Source organism: Protomyctophum bolini (assembly GCF_963924005.1).
Source record: "Protomyctophum bolini genome assembly, chromosome: 2".
NCBI lineage: Eukaryota > Metazoa > Chordata > Actinopteri > Myctophiformes > Myctophidae > Protomyctophum > Protomyctophum bolini.
In genome coordinates, this window is record NC_137863.1 from 5536095 (window position 1) to 5550181 (window position 14087).

Consider the following 14087-nt stretch of genomic DNA (forward strand, 5'->3'; position numbering starts at 1 on the left):
TTCTGTCATACAGTCTGGAGCAACGGAAGTTATATCATGAGTAAAATATAAATGCTTCTGTCATACAGTCTGGAGCAACGGAAGTTCTATCATGAGTAACATATAAATGCTTCCATCATACAGTCTGGAGCAACGGAAGCTCTATCATGAGTAAAATATAAATGCTTCCATCATACAGTCTGGAGCAACGGAAGCTCTATCATGAGTAAAATATAAATGCTTCTGTCATACAGTCTGGAGCAACGGAAGTTATATCATGAGTAAAATATAAATGCTTCTGTCATACAGTCTGGAGCAACGGAAGTTATATCATGAGTAAAATAGAAATGCTTCCGTCATACAGTCTGGAGAAACGGAAGTTCTATCATGACTCATGATTAAAATATAAATGCTTCCATCATACAGTCTGGAGCAACGGAAGTTCTGATTCATGAGTAAAATCTAAAGGAAATTAAAAAAATACGCTCTAAAGATATTTTAACGAACGTATATGGCAGCTTCCTTTCTGGGATTTTGGGAGGTGTAGTTCCAGACTCTATCTAGCATTCAGGAGGTGTAGTTCCAGACCAGGAATAGTTGTTTAGACTACTCTGCATGGGACCTGTGTCTGTCTGTACCCCTGTATACCGTGGTGGTGAGGAGGCTAATTTATGTTGGCTGTGTTGAGTAAGATAACCACTAACATAAACCTTTTAAATATTGTTTTGTAAACACAGAGCAGAGTCACATTCTATGCCCTGAAGCGTGGTCTTATTTTAGGATGAGTCTTGACCGCTGGTTGCCCGTAGAGACCACAGCAGATGGAAGGATTTGGTTTATTTTCATGCGCTTTCTATCGAAAGCACACAGTGGTGAAAGTGTGTGTGTGTGTGTGGGGGGGGGGGGGGGGTGATTGTGTTTGTGTTAAAGTTGGCCTGTCGGAATGCCTTACATCAGCGGTTCTCAAAGTGGGGTGCCGGGACCAATCAGGGAAATGTAGATATTGAGAGATAAGTGTTACCGATACATCTCAATGCAAATTCTGAAAAAGTAATCGCTTTGATGAATGAAATCTTCTCATGGCGTATTGTCGCAGAACTTTTCAAGAATAGTATTATTTGGGAGTGAAGATAGGTTCTACCAGACATGGCAACCCTTCATTGACTATTTTAATAGGTGCACGCTAACCCCTCCTACACAATAGCACAATAGAAAATTGGAAAGAAAGAAAAGGAACTGAAAGAAAAGGAACTGAATGTTTTTTCTTTATTTTATTTTTTATTATTTAAAAAAGAATGTCTAACTTACTTAATTCACAACATGTTGGAAGTTTGAGAGCAAGAATGTCTGTCCTGTTGTCTGTTTTGTTTGTCTGTTCACACTTGTCATTGTTTAACTGTTTTTTGTTTTTTCATGTTTATCACACTTATGTTTTTTTGTTATACTGTATGTGGAACATTTACATTGCCTGTTATTTTTTTCATTTTTATTTAACTGAATTACTTATCATTATCTAATCTGAAATTGTCGAACAAAAATGCCTAATAAAAACAGTATTAAAAAAAAAAAAGAATAGTATTATTTAGTCACAATTATTTTCTTTGGTTCAATTATATTTATAAAATGCACGCTCACTTTCCAAATGCCCCCCCCCCCCCAAAAAAAAAAGTCAATCTGCACACGTAGATCGGCTATTTTTGCTACTCTGGCGTGACACAGCTTGTACGAAGAAGTAGGACGTTAATTTAGGGTTAGGGTATAAAAACAGCAGATTTGTGTTGGACGTACAGGCGGCAGCGATGATGCTGAGTGACAGAGGGCTGGTATGAATGGTTCCATGTGGTGACTTCACTGCAGACAGGGCTGACATTAGTGGCCATATAGGATGTACAGCTGGGGTCGCCTTTAGTCAGCAGTGGCCAATCGGCAGGGAGGAAACTCCCAGGGTCTGTAATTCAAATCTCCAGCTCGGCTAGCCACAGCTTCGCTGGAATGTGCGTGCGACCGTGCGTGCGTGCGTGAGTGAGTGAGTGAGTGAGTGAGCGAGTGTGTGCGTGCGTGCGTGCGTGCATATGTTGTGTTGTCAGTGGTGGAAAGGAACTGTGTATACTGTATGTATTATAGGTTGTTGAATCACTGGTCCCTGCCCCACACACGCACGCACACACACACACTGGTCCCTGCCACAGGACCAACCACCCACAGTAAGCACATCAACGTTGTATCATTTATTTTATTTAGCTGTCAAACATTTTCCGTCCGTGTTATTTTCACACACATTTCTGTGTTTCTTCCTCTGGGCTCAGATTCTCCCTCTGTGAATGATCACTAAACCACACAGTTCCACATATACTCTGAGGTGGACGTGCAACTTAAGTATAACATGAAGATAAAGAAAGCGTTATTGTCGGTTACATTTTACAGCAAATGGAACCTTTCCTTTGGCACACTGGCATCCAGTGACCAGTATATAGACAATAAAACACAGCATCTTTCATCTTTTTCTTTCGGATAAATGCCATCAGGGTCGCTCGTCTGCACATGTCCAAACCATGTTAACCATGCCTCTCTTACTTTATTCTCAGACCTTCTAACCCAGTTAAAAATATATTATTGTGGGGGTCGTGAGTACGTAATTTGAATTTATTCTTGAATAATTTGAATTAGATTTTTTTTAAACAAATACAATGAAATGAGTCATTAGTCAAAATAAAATGGGACTTTTACTTGAGTCGTTACCCATACAAATTGGTCTGTGATCCACAAATGGAGAGAGAGAGAGAGAGAGAGAGAGAGAGAGAGAGAGAGAGAGAGAGAGGTTTCAGAGGCTTGTGAAACAGTAGAGTCATGATGGAACCTTATCTGCAGACGTAGACAGTGTGGGCTATGATTAATTTAGCCAGCTATACCTGTCTGTCTGTCTGCCTGCCTTATCTGTCTGCCTGCCTGCCTTGTCTGCCTGCCCTGTCTGTCTGTCTGCCTGCCTGTCTGTCTTCCTGCCTTGTCTTCCTTGTCTGCCTGCCTGTCTGTCTGCCTGTACACTTGACACCAGACACATTGGTCTTGGAGCCGGTTGGTCGGGCAGTCGGGTCAGAGCAGACGTCTTCGTGTGTCTCCCAGGGACAGAGCATTGTGACGTGGTGGAGGATTACAGGCGTTTTTATTATAGGGGGACAAACAGGAGGACCCTTAGAAGTTGGAACACGTACTGTATGCTGTCTAAAGGTAAACATCTTATCTGGTCTGATAACCATTGCGGAGTTGAACACGATTTGTTGCTGGGTGCGTGTGTGTGTGCGTGTGCGCTTGCGTGTGCGACTGTGCGTGTGCACGCAAGACATATACAGTTAGAATCTTAGATAGTGAGTAAAAGGACTTGGTGATTATTGACTGGTGGTCAGCTCGTCTGGAACAACAAGCTTCAGCTGGTGGAGTAAGGGGGCATCATTAAGCTAGCTCTCTTATTTGCGGGGGTTGGGGGGGGAGTATATCAATATAAATTATTACTGTCACAATATATAGAGCTGTAAACACTCTAGCAATGATTACTGTCACAATATAGAGCTATTTAACACTGTTACTGAACAAAATGGGCCTACTGAGTCTATAGCAATGATTATTATCACAAATTATCATTTGATTAGATTTGATTGGATGTCATGCAGGAAAAACGAGTTATATTATGTTCACAGAGGAAGTCGTCAAGGATACAAACACAGTCTTTGACTTATTTACGTTGCGGTTCTTGGTCTGGGACATTTTAAAATGCATCGAGGCAAACAGTACACTACCTACAGCATGAACACAGAATCACATTACTAATATAATAATGGAACATACTATTCTTTACCATGCTTTGACCCTTCTTGTCTTAGTGAAGGAGATGGCTGCTGATCGATGCTCTTTATGTATTGTTATAGTTCAGGGCCGTATAGCGAGTTCCACCTTGGGTGACCAGATCCAAAATGTTCATTTGAGGGACAGAAGTATCTCTTGTGTGGGACAAGTGGACCCCATCCCACCGTCCCCCCATCCCACTTGTCCCACACAAGCGATACTGGAGTACCGCGTTAGAAACGTACTACTTGAGTTGCTATCAATGCCTTGATGTCATGTTCGACCGTAGGCCTATTGGCTATCATTTATAAACTCCTCTGATGTCTCACATTTTGTTTTAAAATCTTTGTTATGCTATTTTAACAGGCTTAAAAACAAGGCTCTTGCAGGAAGAGACAATGAGAGAGCTTTACCACAGAAGGCCAACTATTAGGGGACTAAACTATTAGGGCATTTGAACACAGATGCAATTGCAAGTCAGTCACAATGTGGGACAGGGTGTCATTTTGTGGGATGCCTGAAAAGTCTTGGAAATGAGGGACTGTCCCACGCAAAAAGGGACATCTGGTCACCCTGCTCCTCCAAGTTTCTAAATGAGCGTTTTCCCGTTTCAGTGAACAACATGGGCATGGTCAGGTCTGCTACGCTGGCTCTGGTTAGGTGGGCTGTGTGGGCTTGGACTTCACTGCGCTTCTGGAAAGGCTTAAAGAGGTACACAAACAGTACAGTACAGGGTACAGTAAAACACATCATCCGGTCCAAAAGGACAGCACCGAAGAAAGACCTTTATTTGCGGTCTTGTTTCCATTCGGGGTCCCATGCATTCATTCACAATAACAAACAATGATAACAACAATTGAGATATCTCTTTAAACACATTTAATGTAGGTCCCTTTGACCGGATGACAGAAATAGAAACCTCTTATCTCCAACTTTTGTCTTTGTAAATGAATCCTCTACTACTACTAAAGTATTGAAAACAAGCTCACAAGATCAGCTATTTTCAGTTTTTTCTCTATTTGGCTCGTTTCTATTTTCGATAGCAATGAAAAAGGGAACAGTCTCTTGGACATACAAGGTTTCTGCCCGACAGCTACAATAAGCCCAGGGTCACCTGGGTACTCATTATGGCCGGAGACACTGCTGCTGAACTTTGATGACCTCTTCTTTAATTAATCAGTGCCAGCTGTGATCTGATTGGCCGGCGGTGGTGACCTCCGTGACCCCCCCCCCCCCCCCCCCTGTGTTCCACAGTAATGAGTGGACATCACCCCGGCCGGCCCGGGGGCCCCGGTCAGGCCCGGGGGTCCCTCGCCTTCCTCCATCTCCATCTTTTATGCATTTCACTAAGAGCTCATGTAACGATTATAGTGGTGGCTATGACTCTGTTTGTGTCTATATCACTGACTGGCCAATGACCAGGGGGCCCCTGGTCCAACTCCAAAGTGACCTTTGACCCCCTGTGTGGGCCCCTAGCTGCTCTTCCCTCGGTCAAGTTGAAAACAGAATATAGTAATATGTGGTCCTTTTAAGTGGCTTCTGCAGTAATAAGGCCCTGTTTGTCCACCGTTTCACACCCACTATGTCAGAGCAGAGTCTCTACTATACTGTCTAGAAGCATCGGATGATATCTGATCTGAAAACTTCTAAATGGGTCTACTTGAGTATATAGTATACCTTGTCCATCACTGCTACTTGGAGTGCACTATAATATGAGCTTGTAGATCAGCTACACCCCCACCCCCCTCTCTCTATTCATGGGAGCAGCCTAGTCATCAATCAGTGTCTGAACGGACCCAATCAATTTCCGCTGATTTGCAATTCCATGTTTAACAGCCATCTTTATTAACATGCTGATCTGTATGCACAGAGAGAGAGAGAGAGAGAGAGAGAGAGATGATCAAATGATTCAAAAACATGCCACGCTTTGTTTGAACTTGTAAGATGTGTGTCAGACATTGATTGAGTCCCAGAAATAAGGAACAGAGTGTGTCCCTCATCAGTTCAATAAGGGACAAGTCTTTTAGTTTCCAAATAAGGAACAAAGTGCCGACAAACGACAACCTAACCAAACATATAACCATAACCGCAAGCACGGGAGCAGCGCATGTTCGAGCGGTTCACGCATGACGGACTAATGATCCGTCGAAATTCAGAATTAAGTGTGTCCCTCATCAGTGGAAGACACGTCTTTTATATTAGCCCATTCTGGGCGGGAACCCCTTTTTGGGGTATGTTATACTATATGTTATACTTTAGCTATTGAAAAAATAGCAGATCTACATTACAAGCTCATAGTTCACCACCGAGTGGTGCGCTATGAGCTTGTAATGTAGATCTGCTATTTTTGAAAAATCGTGAAAAAGTGGCGCAAATTTGGAATATATATTCTTTCAGACTCGACATTTTTAACTCAAATCTTTGCTTCTGGGGGCGGGGGGGGAGGTCCCTGGAAAAACATATTTTGAGATGGGGCCAAATACATACTTTTTGGGGTCCTTGACATGAAATCGTTTGAGCACAACTGACATAGATTTTGTAGAATCAAGCTCAGGTCTAAACGTGTTAGTTTACAAATGAGGGACGATTCTGTATTCCAAGGGACGGCAGGCTGGCTGGCTACGCCACTTGTCACTTAAGTTACAGCATGTATATAAATCCCTGTGACATTGAATTCCTTCATGCCGCCATGCTGCCATAAGCTGCCATGTAATGTGAACCCAGCATGAGGAGAATTCACAGCTCAAAGTGACAAAATATACTGTGACACTTTTCTTTCACCGTCGAGTTACTGCATTGATGTCGTTGTCGGGGCCGGTGTGAATATTAAGGAGCTGTTAAATGAAGCGGAAACGTTGGTGCGTGTGTGTGTGTGTGTGTGTGTGTGTGTGTGTGTGTGCGCGCTGTACAGACAGACAGACATACTGCTAGCCTGAAGCCAATTTAATTTCTCGCACCGACACCTTGATTGAATCACTTTCATCCATCACAAAGTCTAGTCAAAGAAATTCCACCCACCTCATTCATGTCACTCTTTGCCTCTCTGCCATTTCATCTTTGAAAAACATTATTTTGGCAGTACCATGACTCAAAATAGACTAATATATATATATAAATATATATATATATAAGGAAGAGAGCTGTCACGTGACCCATTGGTTTCTACAGATCTGTTTTTTCGCCGGCAAACTTAAATCCGTACCTGTAGATCAGAAATCACACTGGCTGAGGCAGGCTATACTTCCATATCAACTTCAAATCCAGCCGTGGATACCTAATAATAATAATAATAATAATGCTGGCCAAAGGACTGTATTTGAATTTTTTTACCCCATGATTTTGTAACCCATTTTTCACCCCTGTGTTAATTACCTAATGTGATCCTGGGCTCTACACACCCTCCACCAACCTAGTCCCCATATATGGGGGACAAGGGGAGAGCAACGGACTTGAACTCATGTGCTTCCTTCATGCCTGAGTGTCCAAGTTGCTCCTTTACACCTGACAGGGGGGAGTTTCCCTGGTTGGACGTAGCGCGTGGAAGGAACACGTTATTCCAACCAGTTCCTTTCCCCTCCATCAGGCGCCCCGGCTGGCCAGGGGGAGGCAGTATAGAGACCAGTTCCTTTCCCCTCCATCAGGCGGCCCGGCTGGCCAGGGGGAGGCAGTTTAGAGACCAGGATAATTTTCTTTTTCATACTTTCACCCTACTTCACTACATTTTGACTCCAGTACATTGTAGTGTATGTAGTTATGTAGCAGAATCCAGTTAAGTGAACGTTTCGTGAAGATTCTTGTAAACCATGTTTTTTCTGTTCTATGGACCCTAGAGGACACCAAAAAAACGGTTTACATTTTTTTTTCGCGCCCTAACAATATTTTATCACCATGGCAATACATGGCAATGTGTAGCAATATTCCGTGTCTGTCTGTATTTCTGTCGACATCATTTCTCCAAATCTGCCAGGCCGATTTACACCAAATGTGGTCCAGGAGTGTATGATGTGCTCTGGAAGACCCCATAAAAATTTCACCACGATCGGCCCATAGGTGGCGCTACAGCACCAAATTCAAAACGAAATGTCATGATTATTCACAAACTACTTGTCCAATTTCAATTACAATGGCTAGGTTGTTGTACCATGGGCTGTAGCACAAGCCCAGAAAGTTTGACCACAATCCACCAATAGGTGGCGCTACAACAACAGATTCAATATGCAATTTCACAAGGTGCATAAGCTACCTGACCAATTTTCCACAAAAACCTTGAATAATCAGTAACGGACAGTTTTATTTCAAATCAAAGGGTTTATTTACGAACGTGACATGCTCAACTGTACAAAGAATCACTGTAGGTATCATCGTCATCACTCTCAGCATCATCTTTTGTATGATTATCACATGAACCCTCAGCAGCCTCACATTTGCAGAGCTCTGTGCATGGAAGGTTATTACTGTTGCAATAACAGCGGCCGCTACACTTGCTGGCAACACATGCACACTTGACGAGTTCAACAACGGCCTCTGGTGCAGGTGGAACCTTTGAGACTACAGGGACACACCTTCCATCATCTTGTTGCTTCCATCCTAAAGAAAGTGGATCTAAAACCTGTGGCTCAGCAACGATGTCTTGTGCCCATACATTGGCTTGCCAATGTGCTCGCAGAATGTGTTCGACGATGGACCCTTGTGTTGGACATATCTTTTCAACACCCTGATTGCCCTTGAGCTGTTTAAATATGTGCCACCAAAGTACTTCAGCTGATTCATACCCAGGTTTGAAAAGCTGACACACAAACTTTTCACACCCGGCTAACACCTCCAAGGATGGATGAGGGCCAACACCAAGTTCAGCAAGTGCATGGAGAACATCATCACCAGTCTTCATGAACGATTTGAAGCAGGAAGATTGACCTTTTCCTCGGATGTGACCAGTGGTATCGCAACCAGTGATTGTGGAATCCTGGCAATGCGGCTGCTCGTTTTACTATTTCACCTTTCCGAACAACCATCTCCTGCACGACAGCCATGCCGTCAATCAAGATACTGGTCAACACTTCTGCAGATGGGCTACTCTGCATGTATGGATTCTTCATTAGATTCCATCTCTGAAACCACTCCTTCCAATTCATGGATGAGGGCAGACTTGGCTGTAGTCTGCAACAGAGAACCATCAGACTTCATTAAGCTGGCATTGTGATCAGCAAATTCGTGTGTTCCCACAATGTTCTGCAGGTCCAGTTCTCTTGAGGACTTGGCAACGAGAAGCAAGCGAACAAACAAGGAGTTTGTTGCTTTCAAGCTGACTATTTCAGATGATGCCTTAAGCTTGATAGTTTTGCATCCATCTTTCCAGGTCAGATACTTCAGCTTCGTCATTTTGTCCCACATGTTCTTTTCCCCTCTGACCCTCTCATTCACAAAAGTTCAGTGCTCTGCTCCCTCGTAACTCTTGCAGAATGTTTCACTCGGAGTGTTGACATAAAGGCGCAAGGCTACACAGATCTATACTTGCTATTTGACAACTATACAGTGACAAACTCCATGAAGGACAGAACAAGACATCTCTGTAAAATAGAGGATAACACACCAGTCAAAGACTTCAAGGCTTTCCTCGGAAGCAAGGAAACCAAGGCCAACCTCGTCCTCTACCTTGCACAAAAAGCTGTTGATCTTTGCAAGCTACCAATCACAACACACACACACACACACACACACACACACACACACACACACACACACACAAGGGTGTCATGTCCACAAAAATGGTGAACATCACAAGTACACAAGAAGAGGCGGATACGTTACTGGTTATGTATGCCGCAGCAGTGAGTCGTTTAGGTAAAACGCCACATATATACTCATGTGACACTGATGTTTTGGTACTTGCCCTTCGAAGGTTACCAGACCTTCAACCAGAGAGTGCAATCATCATGGGCACAGGAGATCAAAGACGGACGATAAAACTCAGACCAATCTACACGGCCATTGGCCCCAAACGAGCAGCCGCATTGCCAGGATTCCTCACGCTCACTGGTTGCGATACCACTGGTCTCATCCGAGGAAAAGGTAAATCTTCCTGCTTCAAATCGTTCATGAAGACTGGTGATGATGTTCTCCATGCACTTGCTGAACTTGGTGTTGGCCCTCATCCATCCTTGGAGGTGTTAGCCGGGTGTGAAAAGTTTGTGTGTCAGCTTTTCAAACCTGGGTATGAATCAGCTAAAGTACAATCAAGGGCAATCAGGGTGTTGAAAAGATATGTCCAACGCAAGGGTCCATCGTCGAACACATTCTGCGAGCACATTGGCAAGCCAATGTATGGGCACAAGACATCGTTGCTGAGCCACAGGTTTTAGATCCACTTTCTTTAGGATGGAAGCAACAAGATGATGGAAGGTGTGTCCCTGTAGTCTCAAAGGTTCCACCTGCACCAGAGGCCGTTGTTGAACTCGTCAAGTGTGCATGTGTTGCCAGCAAGTGTAGCGGCCGCTGTTCTTGCAACAGTAATAACCTTCCATGCACAGAGCTCTGCAAATGTGAGGCTGCTGAGGGTTCATGTGATAATCATACAAAAGATGATGCTGAGAGTGATGACGATGATACCTACAGTGATTATTTGTACAGTTGAGCATGTCACGTTCGTAAATAAACCCTTTGATTTTAAATAAAACTGTCCGTTACTGATTATTCAAGGTTTTTGTGGAAAATTGGTCAGGTAGCTTATGCACCTTGTGAAATTGCATATTGAATCTGTTGTTGTAGCGCCACCTATTGGTGGATTGTGGTCAAACTTTCTGGGCTTGTGCTTCAGCCCATGGTACAACAACCTAGCCAATGTCATTGATATTGGACAAGTAGTTTGTGAATAATCATGAATTTTTGTTTTGAATTTGGTGCTGTAGCGCCACCTATGGGCCGATCGTGGTGACATTTTTATGGGGTCTTCCAGAGCACATCATACACTCCTGGACCACATTTGGTGTAAATCGGCCTGGCAGATTTGGAGAAATGATGTCGACAGAAATACACAGACACGGAATATTGCTACACATTGCCATGTATTGCCATGGTGATAAAATATTGTTAGGGCGCGAAAAAAAAAAGTAAACCGTTTTATTTGTGTCCTCTAGGGTCCATAGAACAGAAAAAACATGGTTTACAAGAATCTTCACGAAACGTTCACTTAATTACACAATGACATACACTATTGACAGGAAAAACATACATTATGAATTAACCACTTTGCAGCTCTATTTCAAATAGTGTGACTGCTATATTTGATCTGCTGAGCAGATCTGCTCTTGCATGGTGGGTGTTTGGTCTTGCAGATCTGCTCTTGCATGGTGGGTGTTTGGTCTTGCAGATCTGCTCTTGCATGGTGGGTGTGTGGTCTTGTAGATCTGCTCTTGCATGGTGGGTGTGTGGTCTTGCAGATCTGCTCTTGCATGGTGGGTGTGCTGGACAGTCAGACCATGTGGCTTGGTGAGGTTGGATGCCAGAGGGTGGTAACCACGGCGATATATGCGCTCTGGGATGCAGCAGGCGGAGCCTCCTCTAATGAGCTCCCCTGAGTGGTTAGCAGCTTGATGGAGACCCTCCCCCCCACTCCCCACGCAGCTGTCCCCCAACCCTAATTGGTGGGACGCATGCTGCGTTCACACCAGCTCAGCGGCCCTGTGGTTAGAGTGTCCGCCCTGAGACTGGGAGGTCAGGGTTCGAGTCCCCGGCCGCGTCATACCAAAGACTATAAAAAATGGGACTCCCTCCCTGCTTGGCACTCAGCATCAAGGGTTGGATTGGGGGGTAAGTCCCTGTGACATATACTAGCGTCATCGATGAGGCCCATCGATGCGATCATGGCTTGGCAAGGCTTTCATACTGCGTTCACACTGTCAGATACCATTCTTTATCAATGGAAGATACAAGGATATACATCCGACATTAAGTAGCTATACTAAAAAAATGGTTACTTACAACAGCTACAAAAAAATGTTGAACTGGTTTCAATTGTTCAATTGTTGTTTACACTAGTAGATCCTGAGCTAAACTAATTTCTCTTTTGGGTGGTTTGAGAACCACTGCTTTAAGAGATCTGGAAGTGGACTAATGGCTCCCTCCAGTGGCCTGTTGGCAGCACAGCGGCTGTCCAGTGCAGGGTGTGTGACTGAACCTCACAATGCAACTCCATTATATTGTTTATTGTACCATAGAGAGGATTGAGCTGTGGCCTGATGCAATGTGACATTAATATCAATACACTGCTGCTACTGTTCACTGTTCACTGGCACAGTTAAGCATAACCTGTTCTTCATGTTAATGTCATGAAGGAGATCCAAGTGTTTGTGGAGGACACGCATACATGTGTGCTCAGTGCTCACACATACCACACGATAAAGGCGCTATATAAATGCACCATTTACCATTTTACAATGAACCATTGCGTCTGTCTTAACAATGTAAATTCAATTTTAACATTGTGGTCAAGAAAAGAAACAAAAGCCTAAATAAGTATAACACGTAAAAATGACCATAAGGTCTGTCTTCATGGCGGTCTCATATCTCCGTCAGTCGCCGTAGCATCAATCGAACAGCAGGTGGCAGCAGTGAGGGGGGTGGGGACACTGGGGAGAGAGTGACAGCGAGAGCGTCAGTGATTGGCCAGCCAGCCGCATGCAGCCACGGACGGGCCTGCCAGTGATGTCACGTTGTCACAATTAGCTGTCCAGCTTTCAGGGGATTAGGGGGGAAAGGTGACAAGCTGTCTAAATCCTCCTCGTTAGCATCGTTACATGATGGTGCTGCCACGCGGGCATGCAGGAGAGAGCTAATTGTTGTCATGTCTGAGTGTCTGTCTGTCTGTCTGCCTTCCTGTCTGTCTGTCTGTCTGTCTGAAAACCTGAAAATGGTAAATGGTGCATTTATATAGCGCCTTTATCCAAGGCGCTTTACATAGATTGTGCATTACATTCACCCATTCACACACACATTCATACACCGATTGCGGGCGGAAGCCATGCAAGGTATACCAACCAGCACATCGGGAGCAATTTGGGGTTCAGTGTCTTGCCCAAAGGACACTTCGACAGGAGGAGCTGGGATTCGAACCGCCGACCCATGGATCATTGGACGACCTGCTCTACCTCCTGAGCCACAGTCGCCCCTAAGGATGCCAGGTTGAAGCATATGATATATACTGTATATAACACTGCAGTGCTATACATATATATCCTATGCTTCAAGGCGCGGCAGTGGCTCAGGGCTAGAGTGACCGGATGAACCCGCAAGGTTCCCAGTTCGAACCCTGTGGGCTCCCCCGGAGTTGGTGTTGATTAAATTAAAGTGTCCTTGAGCAAGACTCTGAACCCCAAATTGCTCCCGATGATGTGCTGGTTGGTGTCTTACTGTCTTGCATGGTTCCCTCTGGCATCGTTGTACAGTGTGAGTGTGTGTGTGAATGTAATGCAAGCGCCTTGGATAAAGACACTTTATAAATGCACCGTTTAGCAGTGCTGCAGCTCTTGTCTTTAAACTGATCCTATTTCGCTCTAAAAAGCTGCTGTTTTGGAAATGTTTTTAACGTGTCACCAGCTGTGTGTGGATGACAGAGTGTCAGGGCCATCCATCCATCCATCCATCCATCCATCCATCCATCCATCCATCCATCCATCCTTCCATCCATCCATCCATCCACCCATCCATGCATCCATCCATCCATCCATCCATCCATCCATCCATGCATCCATCGTGTCATCGCGTCCTGTCTGGGGGTGTGGTCAGCACAGAGTGAAACTTTACACCTGCTGTGCAACGCAGTTGCAGTGTTGCCATGTCTGCTTTATCATAAGCGTCATTCTTTTGGGCTGTTTGTCTGTTTCGTAGACCTGTGTGCAGGCCTCGCTTGTTTCTCTCTCAGAATTTGGCAACCCTGAACTTGAGCTAAAGAGGGCCCACAGTACCAGCTGTCACGCGTATAGAGCCATTAGCATGAAATCCCATTAGCAGGTGTAATCCGAGTGGAGAGAGAGAGAGAGAGCATCAACAAACAGTTGACACTCGCCCGGCTCCCTTTGGCAGCGCACCGTCTCGCGTGTCGCAACACATTGTTTCCCGCCTAGCGACAACAACCAGCCTCGGTGCCAATAGGGGGTACCAAAGTGGCACGCACACACACACACACACACACACACACACGCGCGCCCTGGCAGCCGTCCTGCTGTGTGGATATATTTGGACATTTGAATGCCTCTCCATGCCAGGTGCACGCTGCG

At 44.6% G+C, this 14087-nt stretch overlaps 1 protein-coding gene across 2 annotated transcripts in view; it reads left to right on the forward strand.

The window, feature by feature from the left end:
* Nucleotides 1–14087, forward strand: part of LOC308323120 (IQ motif and SEC7 domain-containing protein 1-like) — a 192027-nt gene that overhangs the window by 130412 nt on the left and 47528 nt on the right. The window lies entirely within an intron of this gene.